The 20,432-nt window shown below is 45.8% G+C and overlaps 1 protein-coding gene across 9 annotated transcripts in view; it reads right to left on the reverse strand.

The window, feature by feature from the left end:
* The window catches only part of Epn2 (epsin 2), a 62,101-nt gene extending 43,131 nt beyond the window's left edge, over positions 1–18,970 (reverse strand). For 7 of the 9 annotated variants that reach the window (XM_029545849.1, XM_029545850.1, XM_029545855.1 and 4 more), the window contains exon 1: positions 18,862–18,970. The gene's annotated coding sequence lies outside the window, so the exon portion shown is untranslated. Of the gene's footprint in view, positions 1–17,707; positions 18,283–18,861 lie in introns of those variants that run through there. The other 2 variants (XM_029545851.1, XM_029545848.1) reach the window with 1 other exon arrangement.
* Positions 18,971–20,432: the final 1,462 nt, after the last annotated feature.

The following is a 20,432-nucleotide window of genomic DNA, read 5'->3' on the forward strand; positions in this document are numbered from 1 at the left end:
TCAGGCACATTCACTGTAGCTCTTGTTAAGGAAAAAAAAAAAAAAAAAAAAAAAAAAGAATGGCAATGGATCCAACCATAGCTACTCACATTCTTCCCCTCTCCTATGGGCTCACTAACCCTCCATACCCACACTGAAAGTAAAGCAGGACCTATCAAGATCAAAAATGGGGTGTTTGTGCACATCTATAATTCCATCATCTCTCAGGAGGATTATGTAATATTGTCCTGAGTGTGAGGCCAAGTCAGTCTAAGACATACAGTTAGACCCTGTTTCAAAAACAAAACAAACAAAACCCTACCATGGCATATGGATATTGTCACTGCTTTAAAAACAACTCTGCAAGGGCAGAAAGACTACTGTCTACCCTAACCACCACCAGGTACCTCATCTATAGAATGTGTCCTCATTTACAAATTCGGACCAGTCTTCGAGCATCAGCAAAGGACCTGAGAACTATGGGGAAAAATGGCTAACAGCATCTGTTCCACTACAGGGAACACCCTGAAGAATTCTTTTTTTAAAAGGTTTATTTATTATATGTAATTATACTGTAGCTGACTTCAGACACCCCAGAAGAGGGCGTCAGATCTTGCTAAGGATGGTTATGAGCCACCATGTGGTTGCTGAGATTTGAACTCTGGACCTTCGGAAGAGCAGTCGGGTGCTCTGACCCACTGAGCCATCTCACCAGCCCCCAACCCTGAAGAATTCTGACTGATCTTTTTTGTCCCACTGGCCCCTTGAACACACCCTCTCCAGAAGAAAAGCAAGACAGAGCAGACTAACATGGAACAGGAGGAGGAGTCTATTTCATACTAAATTTAACAAGCATAAACAGACAAGTTTGCATCCCATAATTTCTTAATTCTTTAAAGATTAGAAGTATGTTTCCAAATGTCAAAACAAACACACCAAAAGGGAATGAAAGTCATTATTTTCCCTTTGGTTTTCTACCAATTAGCTAAATGTTTTAGTTTAGTGTTTATACCGCCACTGTCCTGCTTTGTTTAGAAAAATAATAATCTAGGGGTTCATTTCAGCACTGGCAACTGCAAGTTACACAGATCTACATGCCCAGTTGCTCCTTCCTTTACCCAGGAAAAACCACCCTCTCTACTTTAGAAACTCCAGCCTCCTCTTCTCCTTGCACCATGTGGGGGAAACAAGGCCAAGAGAACTAACTGGGCAATCCTGAAGCATCTTAATATGTCTCCCAAGAGAACTGAACCCCACTCCACATGCCTCAAGAGTCTGACACAGACACTGTATGTCCTGCTGTTCACACATACTTAGGTCAGTGTCTACTACCTACCTGAGTGCTAACCATTGTACCCAGAGCTGACCCAAGCAGTTCCCAGTACTGGGTCTGAGACTCTCTGCTGGGGGAAGTACTTCATAAACTAAACGGAGCAGAGCTGGATGAGGCTCTGTGCTCTCACTAATAAACTATAAATGAGATCACCAGTCCTCAACTCCAGTCCAGTGCTCACAAAGATCTGCAACTCCTAACACAAAACCAACCTATGATATACAAATAGCATAGAAATAAACTTAAGGGCTGGAGAGAATGGCTTCGTTAGTAGTATCTACCTAGCATGATGAAGCATACAAACTGGGTATTGTGAAAGTGGTAGGATCAGAAGTCCAAGATACTGGGGAGACTCTGCAGCTAGGAACACTGGCTTTTCTTCTGGAGGACCCAGCTTCAACTCTCAAGACTCATACTGAAAGATCCATAGCCACATATAACTTCAGCTTCAAGGAATTCCAATGTTCAATGGCCTCTTCTGGACTCCACAGACACACATATACATACACAATTTAAAAACTCAATATCAGGCACTCATAGTGATGCATGCCTTCAATTCCAGCACTTGGAAAGCAGAGATAAGCAGATCTCTGTGAGTTTGAGGCCAGTCTGATCTATGTAGTGAGTTCCAGGACAGCCAGAGTTACATAGTAATACCCTGTCTCACAGACAGACAGGAAGTAAGGAACCTTTAAAATTTTAAAATATATACTTCAACATGTGATAGTATAATAAGCTCAACTTGAGAAGTATATAAATTAAAACTATATTGAAATACTTATTACACTTGTCAGGTTGGCAGGAATCTAAACAGGTGATCCCACCTGAGGCTGGCAAGGCTGTGGGGGAAATGAGCAGCCACACTGCTAGTGGTTAGACAATGTGAACACTCTGGAGAAAATCTGGGTAATCTATCAAAATGACTCAGGAGGTAATGCCTGCCACCAGGCCTGATTTCCTGAGTTAAATCCCTAGAACCCACACAAAAACAGAAGTAACTCCCAAGTTGTCTTTCTGACCTCCACATGCGTAATGCAGCATATGCCTGCCCACAGATACAATCAGTAAATGTAAAAAAATGGGTGGGTGCATGGATAGATGAATGCATAGATGAGGTGGAAAGTGAGAAAAAGATACCTGGTGCTGACCTCTAGCCTCCACAAGCACATGAACTAACATAGCACATCTGCAAATCTCCATGCATACCAACAGAACCACCCACACACCTACACAAAGCAAACACGCACATCCTTAACTTGATTCTATTCCATTTCTGTGGGTTCCAGGCTATCCAGAGCTAAGGGTGAGAGACCCTCTTCCCTGCAGCCCCCAAAAGTAAAAGTAATAGAAAGGAATGAGAATATTGAGATTTATAAACAATATGCTTTTATTTAATAAAAAGAGGGGGAAAGAGCTGGACTTAGAGGCATATATCTTTAATCCCAACACCCAGGAAGTAGAGGCAAATGTATCTCTATGAGTTTGAGGCAGCCAGGGCTACTTGGTAAGATCCTGTTCCAAAAGAGAAAAAACAAAATAGGGAAGAAAGAACCCACACGTGTGCTATACTACCAAGTAGTCACCAAGGAAAGCAGCAGGCAGAACTCAGGTGATCAGGAGTGGCGGGAAATAGTTCCCAAAGTATACTTTTTTATGACATCTATTTACTTATTTGAGCAACACAAATGCCACAATGAAGATGTAAAAAACAGAGGATAATTTACTTGGCCATCTCACCCTGGAGTAGTCTAATAACCTTTCATTTTAGAACTGAACATTCCACTTAAAAAAATATTAAATGTCCTATCCATTTTTTTTTCATTTTAAAAAAGAAATACCAGAGCCATATCAAAACCTTTAGTTAATCAAGTACCAGCCCAGACCCCACTGTGATCTCTGCACCCTGCCATGAGCAAGGTGGAGCTAGGCACCAACAACGGCCAGCTAGGGGCAAGGTACCTGGCCTTCCTAAGGTTGTCCCTCCCTGAGTGAGACTCTCCTCCAAGCCCTTCCAGCGTCACACTTCAGTGGCTTTCACCCACAATCCATTCTAGCCTAAGCTTTCCCTCGGGTGGGCCCACCTATAGCCATGTACAAACTCTACCCAGTGGGTATCCTAAATAGGTCTGCGCCCCATCAGGCTTAGCCAATCATGCACCAGACCTTACCTAGCACCCATCCCTATCAGGCCTGGGCACAAAACTGGAGTATACAGACCAAACAGACAACAGCTCACTCTCCAAGAGCTCAGTAGACACAACACACAGAGAGCAGAAGGACAGCAGCCAGGACAACCAACTTATCCTTTCCTTTGAGCAGATGGAGAGGAGCTGCTACCCCAAGACCTTATCTGTCAGTACACAGACATTTCCACCTCAGTCAACCCTCAGCTCCCCCCTACATCAGGAAAAAAACTTGAGTGACCTAAGGCTCAAAGGATGGAAAGTCATCAAGCTACTGTTCTCGGTCACCAAAAGCCACAACAAAATCATGTTTCCACATCATCCATCAGAAGGAGAAAACCTCAGACCAAACTATTTCCGTGGCCTCCGAGGGCAGAAGTCTCTGAGGGCCTGACGAAGCATCAGTAACCACAGGCTGAGCTTTCTTGCTAAGAAAAAATATTTAATTCCCCTTTCTGAGCTCTAAACTGATTTTTTTTTCCTTCTAAATAAACTTTTATAAGCCTTTTATTATAGCCTTATAAATGTCTAGCTAAGTTTTTAAAACATTCAATGTGGCTTCCAAATGTACCTTTTGCTGGACACACAGTACACAGGTACCTGCCAGCCTACTGATCACCACGTCTTGGGAGAGATCAATATATCTACACGTCTGCACTGGAGGTGGTTCTACGGACCAGCCAGGTAGACCTAGCACCACTGCATGGTAAACCCGGGATTTTCTCACCATAAAATTTATTCACAGGGATTCACGAAACTCTGATTTATCCACATGCAGAATGAATGCCAAAGTCCCCAGGAGGAAATGACTAGGCACAACATGTCATGGAGAGGCCTGGTTGGCCCAAAGCCTGTTCAAGCTCCCTGCTTGCACCACAGTTAGCCTCAGGCAAACACATTTCCTGGGCAACAGGCCTGTTTTCTCTTCTCTGGACTTCTGCTTTAAAAAAAAGGCAATAGGCTAAGTGGAAAGGACCAACCCTGTCATCAAGCCAACATAGCCTACCAAAGGGATAGCACATACCCAGAGAAAATGATTTCCAGTCCAAAGCTGCTCTCACTTGGGACTGGAAGGTCTTAGAGGCACTTGGTAGTATGTAGCAAATAACTCTTTTCTTTTATACCATGAAGATAGAGAAAATGAGACTGTGACTATTCAGTAACCTTGCCCAAAGAACTACCATGACACATTGTGGAAGCCTCCAAAGAGCATGCAGCAATGCCAACAGTTTGGTTCTACAACCCAGCCTTAATCCTCCCGCCCTGCAACTCTTCCTCTACACCCTACAGCTCAACAACAGCACCAAAGCACCCCAAATTGCTGTTCATTCCTACTTCCAGGTGGTCACCAAGTCCTCAGTTTCTCAAAAAGCCTCTCTCCTGTCTGACCCAGGCCTCTGAGGGCTTGCTAACCCACTACAGAGGAGTGGGGACACACCAGCTCTCCTGAAAGGAAAAAAAGCAACACAGACCTCCTCACAGACAGTGAGCCACCAAACCCCAAGGGTAGGAAAGTGGGAGGGTGGTGGATACAAACTGACAAAAATAAGCCTGAAATCAGTTAGTAGTAGTCACAGTTGACAACTGTCAGACTTGACAAGCCTTTAGGTCAGGTCTTCAGTATATACTTCCAAATTTCTTTGATGATCTTTGTTAGGGACTCAAAGTAATACCACAAAATACGGTGGTTTTGGCATACTTGAGCACTTTGAATTGAATGGCAGTGGACAGCCTCAGAACTAAGAGCCATCTCACTATCTCCTGTCCTCCTGTCTGTGTTGTCTCTTTCTTTCCCAAGACAGATCACAAAATCCAAAAAGGCCCCTTCTTCCCAAAGCCAGCTACACACTAACCAGGAAGTCATGATTGCTCCAACCCCCTTCCCTACTACCCACCACTCTGTCAAGGAACTGGCCATATACACTGTCTTACCTTATCCACAATGGGTCCTAAGATGTGCAAAATCAGCGTCCTGTCCCAAATCTTGGAGCAAGGAATGCCATAACTGAGAGAGCAGGGAGAAGCAAAGAAGATCTCACTGATTTTACCTCAATCTTTAATACAGAGTTCACACTCTGTCTATCTGTCCCCAGTCTGCTAAAACAGACATTCTAAAGGCTTCTTGACACTTAAAATGATTACAGAGAGGTCAGCTACACTTTTATCTTGTATATTTTTCATCATGGGGATATCAGTTATGGCCCTATGTAGTAGGAGGACTGGGACCCTACACCCTTAATAATCTTAGAGGACTTTGTATAAAAAGCTAGTACCTTAGCCAGGCTGTAGTAAAACACACCTTTAATCCCAGTAGTCAGGAGCAGAGACGGTCTGTGAGTTTAAGGCCAGCTTTGTCTACAAAGCAGTACCAAAATAGTCAAGGCCATACAGAGAAACCCTGTCTTGGAGGGAGGAAAAAAGACTCTGAACTGAGCTGCCGAGAAGCCTCAAGTCAAGTGGATTCACACTCAGTACATGTGAAAAGCAAATCAAATTCACATTTTCCTCATCCTCGGCCCTGAGATGAATAATTCTTTGAACTCTCCAAAAGTGGACACATGGTCTGATGTGCTCCCCAACTCCATGGATGGAATGAGTCCTCATCAACAGAACACGGGGCCACTGTCCTCCAGAACCAGCCCTTAAGAAGGGTGCCCACTGTCAGCACATTGCTGCCCAGTAACTCCTCTGAGAAAGCAGAGCCCAGCACGCAGGCCATTCCAACCCACCCACTCAGTACCCACCAACAAGGACAGACTTGACCTATCTCTAGGACCCAGTACATGCTCCAAGAAAACACAGACTTAAAACTTTGTGGGCTATATAAACAAAGACCCTGCCTTGGAACCTAGGAATGGAAACCTTTCTGTCATTGGATCCCATGAAAATACAAGTTTGTCTCAGAAAACTCAAAAGCAAAGTCTCGGCCACTGAGCACATCCTCCACACCAGTGCTGAGAAGGTCCTCTCCCCACCCTAACTCCACAGATTAGGCTGGAGCCAGAGAGGGGAGGAGCTTTTCAGTGGAGCAGCAGTTCAGCTAACAAACAGCTCAAAGAAGCCTGCACCCTTAAGTCCCTCCAAAATGTGTTGTTGAAATAAACAGAAACAAACCACTTCCTGCCCTCATATATGTGATACTTTCTTCATGATCCATGTACTCCATCACCACACTTCAAATTAAGCAACATGCAGTTAAATTAAAATAGCAACTACGCACAATGGCCAAAATTAAAACTTCAAATGACTATCAACAGGAAGGTAAGCAAGTTGCCGTCCACTCATACAGAGATTACTCAATAAGGAGGAGGAATAAAGTGCTGATCCATGCTACAGCATGAAAAAACTTGGAAAGAGGCCAACCAAGATGCCACATGATATAAGATGCTAGGCACATGGAATGAATGTCTATATCAGGCAAACCGGAGTTAGAAAACAGCTTAGTGACTAGGCAGGGTGGTACATGCCTTCTATCCCCAGTCTAACACGTTAGCAATGGTAAATTTCATAAATACTTTGCAGTAACAAAATTAAAATAGCAAAACTCTTATTGTTTTGCCCTAATAGAAGTGATAGCAAAATTCAAGCCAAGTGAATATTTTTATATAGAGGAGATCATCATTTCACAACTGGAAAAAGTCAGCTTTGAACATGTTGCATATAAAAATCCACATGAGAGCCAGGCACACAACTTTAATCTCAGTGTGGATCTCGAGTTCAAGGCTAGCCTAGTCTGAAGACCAGTTCCAGAACAGCCAGGACTACACAGAGAAAACCCTGTCTGGAGAAAACAAAAGAGTAAGAATTAAAAGGACCCATAGTGGAAGCTGGACTTGGTTGTTCACACTTGTAACCTGAATGCTTAGAGAATCACTGATCACAGGCAAACCTGATTTACAGAATAAGACATTGTCTCAAATATAAAGAACAGTGGTTGATTTTCACCAAGTAAGTTTACAGAAAGTCCGTATCTATTAAAAATATACAGCTAGGCCAATTTCAATAAACTTTGAGGGTTGCTTTAGAATAATCCAGGGGAGAAACCTCGATTTAAAATGTTGAGTGATGAGTCTCACTAAATTATGTGTTTTCATTCATTGAATCCTCCATAATGAAACCAAGTTTACAGCCAAGTTTCTGGATTATACTCTACGGAGATAAAAATCAGCAGAGGTACCCTTAGCTGTCAGATGCAAAGGGCTCTACCAAGTTTCCCCACCCTGAGCAAGGGTCACTTAATGTATGTCCCTCTACAGGAGGCCACAGAAAAAATGGCCCTTCAGAAGAAAATCAGAGTCCCAGTTCAGATTACCAAGTAAGAATACAAGGAAGTGGCTAGCTTGAACCCTCTCCATCAGCCAGTGTAAAGAAGCCTGTTAAAATTTCAGCTATCAAATAGGTCCAGGCAAGTGTCTGGACACAGGGGATATTTGTTGGAAATGTCTTTAACAAGAGCTCCAAAAACAGCCTTTCAAAACAATGTAAGCAGACGGGACCACCAGCCTGGGAAACTGAAGAAAGCAGACCCCACCCCATACGCAATAGCATCCTGACACTGTCAGTGCCCATGCTCCTGGTTCTCTGTCTTCCACTTTAGAATGAGTTTTTCATGGAAGGCAGCCTCCTAGTACTCAGTCACATTCCCAGTATCTAGGAAAGTGCTTGGCACTGAGAGGATGCTTGACCACAGACAGACTTGTGTAATTTTGACTTTTGACTGAAATGGCTCCAGAAGTACATGATAAGGACTCGTTTTCATGAACTCCATGCATGACACCCAGAGGAAGGTACCAGAATACACTACAGACTACAGTTGAGTGTCCCAAAAAAGGAGAGGATGGGAAACAGTCACAGCACAAAAAGAATACCACCTAAAATAGCATCAGCAATAGTACAGAGCACAGGGCCTTGGGTCAGGAGGATATGGGAAAGTGAGTGCCATGTAGAAACAGGAACAACTTTAGGTCAACAGTCTGGAGACAGAAAATGAGGTAAAGTGCTTGGGGTGAACAGAAAAAGATGAAACGAGGTGGTGGCAAGCTCAACCACCTTAACAGAGAACACTTCCATGACTGGACTTAAGTCTTTGTGTTCCCAAAATGAGGAACAAGCAGGGGGAAAAGATTAGTGGGCACCAATGGAAGGGCTGGGGCCTACAAAGAACTGGCACTCACAAGCCCCATCTAGAAATGATAGCACCCACACTGACTCTGACCCATTGTTGCCAAGCAACAGTGCAGCCTCCAACTGCTGAGTGTTCCCGTTTGTCCATGACTGCAAATGTGGAAAGCTGCACTGGATCTGCTTTTGATGTTGGCAACTATAGTGGGCAAATAATGATCAGACCAAAGACACCCACAGCCTAGTCCAAGAACCTGTGAGCATGTTAGGTTATAGGGCAAGGGGGCAGCAGGGACAATGAAAACATTCTCCCCTAACTTGAGATAGGGAAAGACCACCCAATGGGTCAAACAGAAACACAAGGATTCTTTAGAGATGGAGACAAGTAAGGCAGTATCACACTGATGCTCTAAGATGGTCAGAACAGCCACAGCTGGCTGAGACTGGGCCATAAGCAAAGAAATATGGAAGGTCTAGAAGCTCTAAAGGTAAGCAAGTGGGTTTTCCTCCTTGGCTGCCCCAGCTCACATCAGGACTGTCAACATGATGGCCTTAAATCTCAAGACAGCCAGAAAACTGAGGCAGCACACAAGAGACACCATATATACAACCAAGATCGTCCTGTGGTTTAATCCATCCCAACAGCTTTCCTCTTTTCCATTTCAAGAGCTGCAGGCTAGAATCACCTCATCTCCTTGATACCCTGTACCCAGCCAGGGACAGTATCTGACATGTGTCTCAAGCTTAGCAGAGAGTTCCTTATCTTCACCACATGGCCAAAAAATTCTCCAGGGATTTCTAGAAAACACATTGCTCTAAGTGTGGGCATTCTAGTCCCAAAGGACCACACATGTCATGTCAGCACCAGCCCAGGATAAAATTATCATTTCGGCCCTGGGAAACTGGCCCGGAAAGCAGTGGAACAGGATCTCTCTTCAGCCCCACCCTTCTCACTGTCACTGAACAGTCCTACTGTCAGGTGCTCTGGGAGAAGCCTCAGGTCCTTGGGCCCTGTTGCCATCTAGCTCCCCAGTACCTGTAGAAGATGACATTTTGATCTTAACACAGCAACCCATTTCAATTAAGATATGTAGCTTTCAGCACAGCCGGGCCATTCATGTAAGGAACTGGATGGGAGACCTACAGAACTGCCCACTCAGCATACCAAAAGACTGAAAACCATAGCCTGACAGTTCAGCCTTACACAGTTGTTGGTGGAGCTGCCCAGCCACCTCTTCTGTCTTCCATTCTCCACTCAACCAGACACCGTGTCTCCAGCCCTCTGCACACACAGCACCATTAACTCTGCTCCTCCACTATCCCCCATAACTCCGTATTTTCAAGACCCAGATGGTTTCCAGATCAGCTCCTAACACTTTCTCTGACCCTCAGATTCCATCAATGTCTAACACCACTTTTTACATTTGTCTATCTGTTGATACACCCAGGGCTAATATTATTTCTCACTCTTTCAGGAGCCAACATCTACAGACCCCCAAAACCTGCAGGCAGAGACTTAAATTTTACTCACTAACTCACGTGTCCCAGACGAGTAAACACACAGTACATGTATGCAATAAGCATCAAATAGGGGCATAAACTGAGCTATGGTTTTTGTCCAGAACACCATAAATGATATGGCATTCATTAAATACTAGGTTAAAAAAACATTAAATATTAAAGTTAAGAACTCTTTAGTACAAACTTACTTTTAAAAACATGATTTTGCTGAGCATGATGGCACACATGTTTAATCCCTCCCTGCACTTGAGAGGCTGAAGCAGGAGGATAACAAATTCTAGGCCAATTTAAACTATATATAGTAAGACTTCAAAAGAAAAAAAAAAAAGAGCAGAGGGTTAATAAAAAGAATTGCAATTTACAATTTTACAATTTACATTTTGCAAATATTGGACTTGGAACGATAGCTCAATGGTTAAGGAAACAGTTCTCCTTCCAGAGGACCCAGGGTCAATCCCCAGCACGCCATGACAGCTAACTACAGCTTTGTGTTCATGGTGCCTCCAGTAGCACCATGAACACAAAGGCAGGCAAAACACCATGTAATATAAAATAAATCAAAAACAAATGTTGCAAACCTTGCCTGCTGAAATGACTATAACGATCTGGAGCATGAGAAGGAAGCCTTGCTGGGGATGGTAAGAACCGGCTCTGCTTGCTCCCTGCCTGGGGCTCAGGTGGGAAGGATTACCCAACAGATCACAATCTCTCCTCAGTGCCTACTTTCTTTACCCTTTGCTAAAGCACTCACTTCTCCAAGGTGGGTTAGAGGCCATCTTCCTTCCTCTCTGCATCTGCTCCACCTTTCCTGTGGCTCACTCCCAGTGACTAAGAGAGCTCCAGGCTCACTACTCTCAACTCCTTCACACACAGGCTTTCTCATCTCTCTAGCTCCCATTCCCTTGCATCTTCCAGGCCTTGGTGTTCCTAAAGGCTACCCTAAGCACAAGACTCAGCTCAGAATTAGAATTGTCTGGGCACTTCTAAAAATCTTTGTTCCCTCCCTGATTGGTTTGGGAAGAGACCCATTAGAAACTTTTTTTTTTAAAGCTTTCCAGACTTCATGTCTTGTAGGTGTACCAGGACAAAGAGCTCCCAGGGCATCAAATCCAAACTCCTTAGCCACAAATCACCCTCCTCAGCACCATAGATTCAACACAGCACACAATCGAGATGTATACACAAGAGCACCCACACCCAAGCCCACCTCAGGAATCCATCCAACCGCCCCAAGGGAAACGCCTTCCCATTTGTTTATAAAGGTCCTTGTCCTTCATAAAGGTCCTTGTCCTTTGAGGCCCAGCTCAACCCTACCTCCTCCCTGATATCCTCCCCGACTCTTCTAGATTTTTTTATTCTACCTTCTTAGCCTCCTGACAAAAATCAAAATCACAGTTTAACACACTGATGGCTTCTAATTTTCTCACAAATGTTAATTTTGTCCTCTCAGTCAGACTAAGTGTGTCAGCAAGAAACATTTTATTCATTCCCATCCACTGATCTGATCCCAGACCTCAAATATCCTATCTATAGTCACAAAACCGTCCTTCAAATGCCCAGACCCCTGCACCTCTTGGTTCCACTCAGAGGTAATTTTTCTTTTCCTTATGGGGTGGGGTAGAGTGGAGTGAGCTACTGTCATAGAAATGACTTCATAACATTTCAAAATCAGACCAATGTCAGACTGAATTAAAGCACATTGCCAAGCCTCCTCCCAATCTAGAGAGCACTAACCTGGGAAATGCCACTCTTAGGACTGATGTGAGAAAACAGCGAGGTCACAGAAACACACAGTGTACCTCAGAGTAAAGAGGGAAAACAATAAGGTTCTGAGTTTAACACAAGTGACTGCAAAGTATGAGCTACAGAGATGGCTCAGTGGATAAGAACACACGCTCTACTAACACATAGGCTCAAATCTCCAGACCCACGTGAAAAGCTCAGCACAAAGCACATGCCTATAACCACCCCACATTGATGGAGAAAGACAGGCAGACCCCAAGAGTTCACTGACCAGACAGCCTAGCCAAATGGCAAGCTTCATGGTCAGTTAAGGATGGACCCTTTATCAAGACAGCAGTTATAGAGCAACAAAGACACCCGGAAAGTCCTGCTCTGGCCTCCATATACACTCCCACCAGAACTCCAGCATATAGCCACCCCACATACTAACACACACAGACAACACACACTCTACACCCAACAAAGTACCCCTCATTCACTGTGAAGCCAGGCACAGACTGCCAGACCCTGAGCATTAGTTTTTTCAAAATGCAAGAGACATGCTGATGGTGGAAAGGGGAAGTTTTTTCTCAAACTCTAAACACCAAAGAATATTAAATCAATCTAAATTAAGAAGTGATTTTCATTAACACCAGGACTGATGATGACTAATGACCCTGAAGTGTTCTGCCTGGATAGACCAAAGACCAACAACCAACAACCACCATCTCTCCAAGCTGCATTCCTGGGAAGTCATCACATGCCAGCCATGTAGGAATGCCCCTGCTTTTCCAACAGGGTAGAGAACTTACTGCCATTCTGAAGTCCACTTTCATCCCATATAACTATCTTTAAAGAAAATGAACCCACTAACTCACACAGGAAGATGCTTGCAACCATGCTCCAAATCATGACAAGGAAAACCAAAGTGAGAACAGTGCTCAGAGAACCCAAATTCCTTTCCAAATGCCACACTGCCATCTTCAGAGCGATATTTAGCAGCATTCTGATTTCCTCTGCACAGCCAGCTGGTGCTAGACACCTCACATGCCTTCTCTTTCAGTCCTCAGGCCAAGATTCCAAAGTCTAGTCCCCAAACTGGCAGCATCAGTCACATGCAGACACTGGTTAAAAACATATGCTCTGTGGGCTGACAAGATAACTCAGGAAGTAAAGATACTTGCCACCAACCCTGACAACTTGAGTTGTATCCCTGGGACCTACACAACAGATGAGAACTGACTCCCACAAGTTGTCCTCTGACCTATACTTACACACACACACACACACACAAAGATGGTGTGTGCACATACACAAGTAAATAAATAAATAAATAAATAAATAGGTGCCACAGGGATGGCTTAACAGTTAAGGGTACCATTTAATGTTCTTCCAAAGGATCTGAGTTTGGATTGCAGTACCCATCTCTGGGTGCTCACAACCACCTTTAACTCAAGCTCCACGGTAATCAATGTCCTCTTCTGGATACTGTGGTCACCCTCACCCACATACACACACACAGACACAGACCCATTTACACAAATTAAAATGTGTGTATAATAAATATAAAATTATACACACACTTGCCTTTAAGAAAATAATAATAGCTAATCCACTCAGAAGGCAGAAGCAAGTGGATCTGAGTTAAGAGGTCAGCCTGACCTACCTAACAAGCTCTAGGACAGCCAGGGCTACGTGGTGAGGCCCTGTCTCAAAAGCAAAACAAGGAGCTGGGCAGTTGTGACGCACGCCTTTAATCCCAGCACTTGGGAGGCAGAGGCAGGCAGATTTCTGAGTTCAAGGCCAGCCTGGTCTACAGAGTCCAGGACAGCCAGGTCTGCACAGAGAAACCCTGTCTGGAAACACCGCCCCCCCCCAAAAAAAAAGCAAAACAAAACTAGTAATAAGTGTACTTTCTTTAAAACTTGACTGTATACAATGTTTTTCTGCCAAGTATGCTCAAAGCCCTGCTGAGTTTAATCCCCTGCACCACATAAACAAGAGCATGGTGGCACATGCCTATAATCTCAGCATTTAGGAAGCAGAGGCAAGAGATTTATAATTTCAAAGTTATCCTTAACTACACAGTGAATTCAAGCCACCCTAAGCTATACAAGAACCAATCCAAAGAAGGGGGAGGGGGAGAGTGTTGTCAGGTTTTATCTACTGAATTGGAAACCCTAGGGTGGAGCCTGGCAACCAACTGAAACCAAGCCTCTAGGGAGTCCTGATGCACAGAAAATTAGAGGGGATGGGTGTCTTCTCCATGAAGTAGTCCTTGTTGGTCTTACTTTAGGGTAGAACAAATCAAGCTCAATGATGGGTGGGTCCCACCCGACCCAGCCAGGAGGCCCACTGGACCAAGCCCCATGCCCAGCTCTAAAGCAGTCTACCATGAGGCTGTGTGGCAGGCAAACTATGCCATTAGAGTCTCTAAACCACTGTGCTGCAGGATGAAAGATGTGACAATGACATTACCAAAGAAGGGTGAGAGCAGAAAAAGGATGCAGCCTGCATTCAAGTGATTAATTATAAATGCTTTTAAATTCACATCATGCATTAGCCTGGATGGCCAGCCATCCCTCAGGAAGAGCTTATTTCTCCATTTGTCAACTGAGTTACATGACCAAAGCCTTAGAGTCCCTATGGACCAGCTCTGCACTGCTTTGAACAGAGAAAGCTGAATTACCCATTCTTTCTCTAGAACACCCTGCCTGAACTAGGATCCACAGAAAGAGAAACTAGGTACGCAGAAATGAAGCTCAGTCCAGGACCCAACAGAAGAATCGATCCACTCTAGGGAAGCAGGAACCTCAGCGGCATGCTTTTTTTTCCCTTTAAATTCCAAACCTAAATAAAACACTTATCATATAAAGTAGCCCGTTCAATTACTGACACTCAAGTCACAGTACTTCCACAGATCCTAAGGTCTGGAGAAAGCCAGGAACGGTAACGCATTTATAGATCCCAGCTTTTCAGGGACTCACAGACCCAGGGTGAATACTATGCTGAGTCTTGCAGCTTAACGCAGCAGATCACGAGTTTCCACTCACATACAGGTTTCAATCCCAGCCTTATGCTCTGATGAAAATGGTTCTGTTTTAAACGCTACTGAAAGAGCATCAAGATTTTAGGATTCAGACTTCTCAATCATCAGACTGCTAGCAGGTATGGTCAAACACAACTCTAGATACAGTGGATTAATGCACACTTAGCCATAGACATGTTTCCTTGGACTTGTTTTTCTAAGTTTCTATTTTTAGTCACTGTGAACTAAGAAACAAACTAGGCCAGATATGGTGGCATATACCTTTAATCTCAGTACCTGGGAGGCAAAAGCGGGTGGATCTGTGAGTCCAAGGCCAACGTTAGGGCTACATAGAGAGGCCCTGCTTCAAAAGAAGGAAGAAAAGAGGTAGGGTGGCTCCGTGGTTAAAAGTACTAATTGCTCTTCCAGAGGTACTGAGTTCAATTCCCAGCAACCACAGTGGCTCACACCCATCTGTAATGGGACCTGATGCCCTCTTCTGTCAGGCAGAGATCCAGAAAATGGGAGGCAGAGGCAGGCAAATTTCTGAGTTCGAGGCCAGCCTGGTCTACAGAGTGAGTTCCAGGACAGCCAGGGCTATACAGAGAAACCCTGTCTCAAAAAAAAAAAAAAAAAGAAAGAAAGAAAGAAAAGAAGAAAGAGATACAGAAAATAAATGTGGGGGTTGGAGATATGGCTAGGTTAAGAGCACTTGCTGCTCTTTCAAAGATCCCAGGTCAGCTCCCAGCACCCATGTCCAGAGGCTTGTAGCGTCCCGCACCCTCTCCTGGCCTCTGAGAGCACTGTACACATGTACACATAGAAACACACACAAATAATAAGTCTTTTTTTTTTTTTTTTAAATTAAGAAAGCTAGTCATGGTGATGAGTGCCTTTAACCTCAGCACCAAGTCAACCAGGTCTACATACTGCATTCCACAGCAACCAGAGCTCCACAGCCAGTGACTGCCTTATCAGAATGTATGTCAGTTTTCAAAACCTCAATCCGCTGGAGGGCTGGGTACATCTCAGTAACAGATAACTTTGCCTAGCATGTGTGAGGCCACAAGTTCGATTCCCAACACTGCAGGGAAGAAAAAACAGAAATCCACTGGACAGTCATTTCACAATACAGATGACCAACAGTAGTGGTTTATGCCAGAGCAAGATTAAACAGTGGGACTAGTGGTACAAAAATCATAGAAACATCATCCTGGCCCACAGGAGTACTTATTACAGACCTGAGTACTACTGTATGTCACAGACTGAACAGAGCCTTGGAAAAGCAAAGAAAGACGAGGCAAACACTGGCCCCAAAGTGTCACAGTCTCAAAACGCCCAGAGTACCCTAACAGACGCTGTGTGGTAAAGAGGCTGGGAGAGTAGAAGAAGGCTCCAAAGATTGGCAGCTGGCAGAGGCTTGATAGAAAGGCAAGCGTAAACCCAAATACAGACCAAGGGCCAAGCATGGTAGCCCGTGCCCTGTAATTCAATCCCTGGAGAGAGTGAGGCAGGGGAGTCAAATTCCAGGCCAACCTGGGTTACACAGTGAGACCCTATGGGGAATAAATTCTCAGGGTCACTAGGTGCTCATGGCACTCAATCACACCCCATCCATAAGGCAGGAGAGCTCTGCACACAGTGGGCAATTGAATGAAACTCATTCTTTCCATGTCCACAAAGAACTCCAAAGTTGCCACTATTAATGAAATTTAAAACTTCCTTTAACTTCTAGAAGGGGAGAAAAAAAAACACCATTAACATAAATCAGATTCTCCAAAACTTTTCGACTACTTTCACAGGACTCTTATCAAAATCTCCACTCTTGGGAAATCTATTCCTCATTATGAAAGATTACATAAGAGGCAGTCATATTTCCACAGAGAGGTTCTGCAGAGGATGGGCCATTAGTCAAGACAGCAAATCCCACGCCAGGTATCATCACTTAGACATTTCAAATACCTGGGCCAGGGAAAACGCTAAGCAGTTAGGAGCTCATACTGTTTTAAAGAACCACCGCTCACTTCCCAGCACCCACATCAGACGGCTCACAACTGAATGCACTCCTGCTGCAGAGGGCATGACACCCTTTTCTGCACTCAGGGGGCACCTACACTATACACTGCCCCCCACACACACACACACTTTTTTTTTAAGTGTCCCATTTCTTGGTAACTCAGATGTTTGGCACCATACACCCCACAGGGAAAGATCAACACAGCCTCCATCCTTCTATCTCAGGGCTCAGGGAGAAATCCAAATACCCAACAGAATTACTCAAATCAGCCCATGTGGAACAGTACTTTGCAATTAATGTTTATGAAACAACAACCCAGCCACACAGTTACAGATAACTAGCCTAACTTTAAAACTAGGAAAACCAAACTTTAAAGTCACAAAAGCAGCCTGGGTGTGGTGACCCCACATCTTTAATATCTCCACCCTAAGAGGCAAATGCAGGTGGATCTCTGTGCATTCAAGGCCAGAGAGATCTCTGTGCATTCAAGGCCAGAGAGATCCTGTCACAAACATAACAAAAGCAAGCATTCAAATGAAAAAAATGAGACCTACAGGTGTTTCCCCAACACAATCGTTAATCACAAACGGCAGTTCGGCAGTTCCTCCCATGCCCGTTTAAATACGGACAAGAGCTTCATTACCAACAATACATAGACGGAAAGCTTAATTACCAATGCAAAGCCGATCACTAAGAATCCAGTATCTTCCGCTATCACTCTGTATCTAGAGTTACAAGACCACAAAGTTCCCGTTAAGTCTTCCTTATATTACATAATAAGGACATGGATCAAAGAAATTCACCTTTTTCAATCATTTCAACCCCATTTCAATCCCTTCTTCCACAGGGTATTTTCTTGAGTGTGCAAAAGAAGAATTCGCACGTCTTTCTCATCTTCCCTTGCTCATTTTCTTGTATGAATGTTAAAAATAGCAGGCAAGCGATTTGGGGGAATCCTAAACGTTGAAGAAATCCTTAAGTGTCCCGGAGATGGGGCTCCCAGCTGTGTCAAACACCCTATCCCTAAATGACCTTGGGCAAACTAACACATTTTGGGGCCTTAGTTCCCTTAGTCAAAAAACACAAGAATGGCTAAATCCTATCTTTTCTGAAACACAGACTTCAAATGCGTTCCCAAGGCAGCACTAAAGTGAAGAGGCCGCTGGGAAGGACTGAGGCCCGAGACCAAGCAACAGACTTACATCGACCGACCTAGGGTTTCTAGGGAGCGCAGACAGTCTGCTCCCCCTGCAAAACCACTGGGCCAACTTCAGGTTGCAAACAAAAACCTGTTGGCCCGGGCTCCTCTAGGAATGGCCTGCCTCTCCCAACGCGCTCGGCTCGCGCTCCGACAGAGCCAGCCCACGGGAGAGCGAGGGTCTCCCGGAAGAGGCCGACCCCACGCGCGGCTCGCTCGCCCACCGGGACTCGCCCAACAGGGCCGCCAGGTCTCTGCCATCCCACGCGGAACAAAAGGCAGCTGGAGCCTGGCTTCGCCGCCCCCGTCCCCGCTGTGCTGTGGAGTGGGGGCCGGGGAGGGGAATCCAGTCCCGGGGGCGAGAAAGACGTGGGGAAGGGGACCCCCTTGCCCCGATTCCCCGAGGGAGGGCCGGCCGGCTCGGACCCGGGTCGAGGGGTGAGCACGCTCTGGGGAGGGGCGGGGTTGTTCCAAACTGAAGGCTCCTGAGCTGAGGTGTGAGGCAGGCGAGGACAGGAGCCGGAGCCGGGAGGCAGATGTCGCCTCCCGGCTCCGAGAAGGCTCAGGTGGGGCGGGGCCTGGCTGAGTCGTCCAGCCGGGTGGGGTCCGGCTGGCCGCACGGTGCACGCCCCGGCCGGCGAGGGGGAAGCCGGTGCTCTTAGGGGCGTCCACGCACTGGAAGAGAAGGTCCGCGCCCCGCCCCGCCCCGCCCCGACTCCCGAGCCACCACCACGCCGAGCCCCGCGAGTCCCGGCTCACCTCCGTTCCTGGCCAGCGCGAGTGCAAGGCTGCAGCCGCCGGCGACGCGGGAGAGGCGGGAGCGACCCGAGCCCGTGCAGCGTTTGACACCCACACGCCAGCCAACATGGCGGCCGAGAGGGGGCGCGCCGGCAGCGAGCGCGCGCGCGCGAGCCCCGCCCTCCGAGCGCTGAGGCCCCTCCCACACACACTGGCCCCGCCCTGCCAAGCTCCTAGGCCCCGCCTCCAAGCCGGTCCGCCCCTCCCACATATGCCCCCAAGGCCTCCTCTAAATAGCTCCTGCTTCTACACAAACCTAACAAATTTATGAAGCCCTAACTCAGAGTCCTACACATCCCCCCCCCACCTCAACAATTCCCCGGGGCATACATAACTACCTTAACCATCAATCCATGCTCCTCCCTTAAATCCTCAAGCACAGAACCCCGCCTAGCATAATCAGAACCATGGTCTCTTAGTGTTTCCACTTGCACGTGAAAAATGTTGTGAAGCAGAGACAGGAAGGAGGCCAGGTGCCAGACAGGGTTGATTTATTTAGCTACAAGTGCATTCACTTCATGAAGATACACTTATGCATATTTCAGATTTGTATACTTCTCTGTGTGTGCATTTCAATAAAAAGGTTGAGTCCAAAACTTTGGCAGCCCAAGGGTTTGAACCCTTGGCCGCTCGAGTCTCCCATGATTCATCAGGACGCTGGGATTTAGCAACCCCAACTGCAAGCCTGCAGTCTCACTCTTATGCACCCAACAAAGCAATGTAGGGCCGGCCACACACCAAGCTGTGGCACACAGAGGCAGGCCAGAGATGAGAGCAGAGCCTTCTTCGGGAAGGTAGGCAGAGTCCTTCCTGCCTTCCCCGACAGAGGATCTCAGAAGGATCAGAACTGAAGGCTGCACCCCAAAACTGCTAGCAGAGAGCCCTCTGCTATAACAGGGTCTAGGACATGAATCAGGACTCCAGGGAAAAGTACAGGGTATTATTTCAGTTGTTTGAATATGCTTGGCCTCAGGGTGCTATTCTATTAGGAGAAGGAGCCTTGTTGAGGTAGGTGTGGCCTTGTTAGAAGAAGTGAGTCACCGTAGGAGGGGGCTTTGAGACTCCTAGCTGCCTGGAAGACACTCTTCTGTTGGCCTTTGATTTAAGATGTAAAACTCTCAGCTGGACTGGACTGTGCCCTGCTTCCTGCCATGATGGTATTGGACTGAACCTCTGAACCTGTAAGCCAGCTCCAATTAAATGCTGTTTTTATAACAGTTGCCAGGCTAGAGAGATAGCTCACCGGTTAAGAACACTGACTGCTCTTCTGAAGGTCCTGAGTTCAAATCCCAACAACCACAGGGTGGCTCACAACCATCTGTAATGAGATCTGGTGCTCTCTTCTGGTGTGTCTGAAGACAGCTACAGTTTTACTTAAATACAATAAATAAATAAATCTTTAAAAAAAAAAAAAAAAAAAAGAGTTGCCGGGTGGTGGTGGTGCACGCCTTTAATCCCAGCACTCAGGAGGCAGAGGCAGGCAGATTTCTGAGTTCGAGGCCAGCCTGGTCTACAGAGTGAGTTCCAGGACA

Source organism: Mus pahari, chromosome 14, assembly GCF_900095145.1.
Source record: "Mus pahari chromosome 14, PAHARI_EIJ_v1.1, whole genome shotgun sequence".
Taxonomy (NCBI): domain Eukaryota; kingdom Metazoa; phylum Chordata; class Mammalia; order Rodentia; family Muridae; genus Mus; species Mus pahari.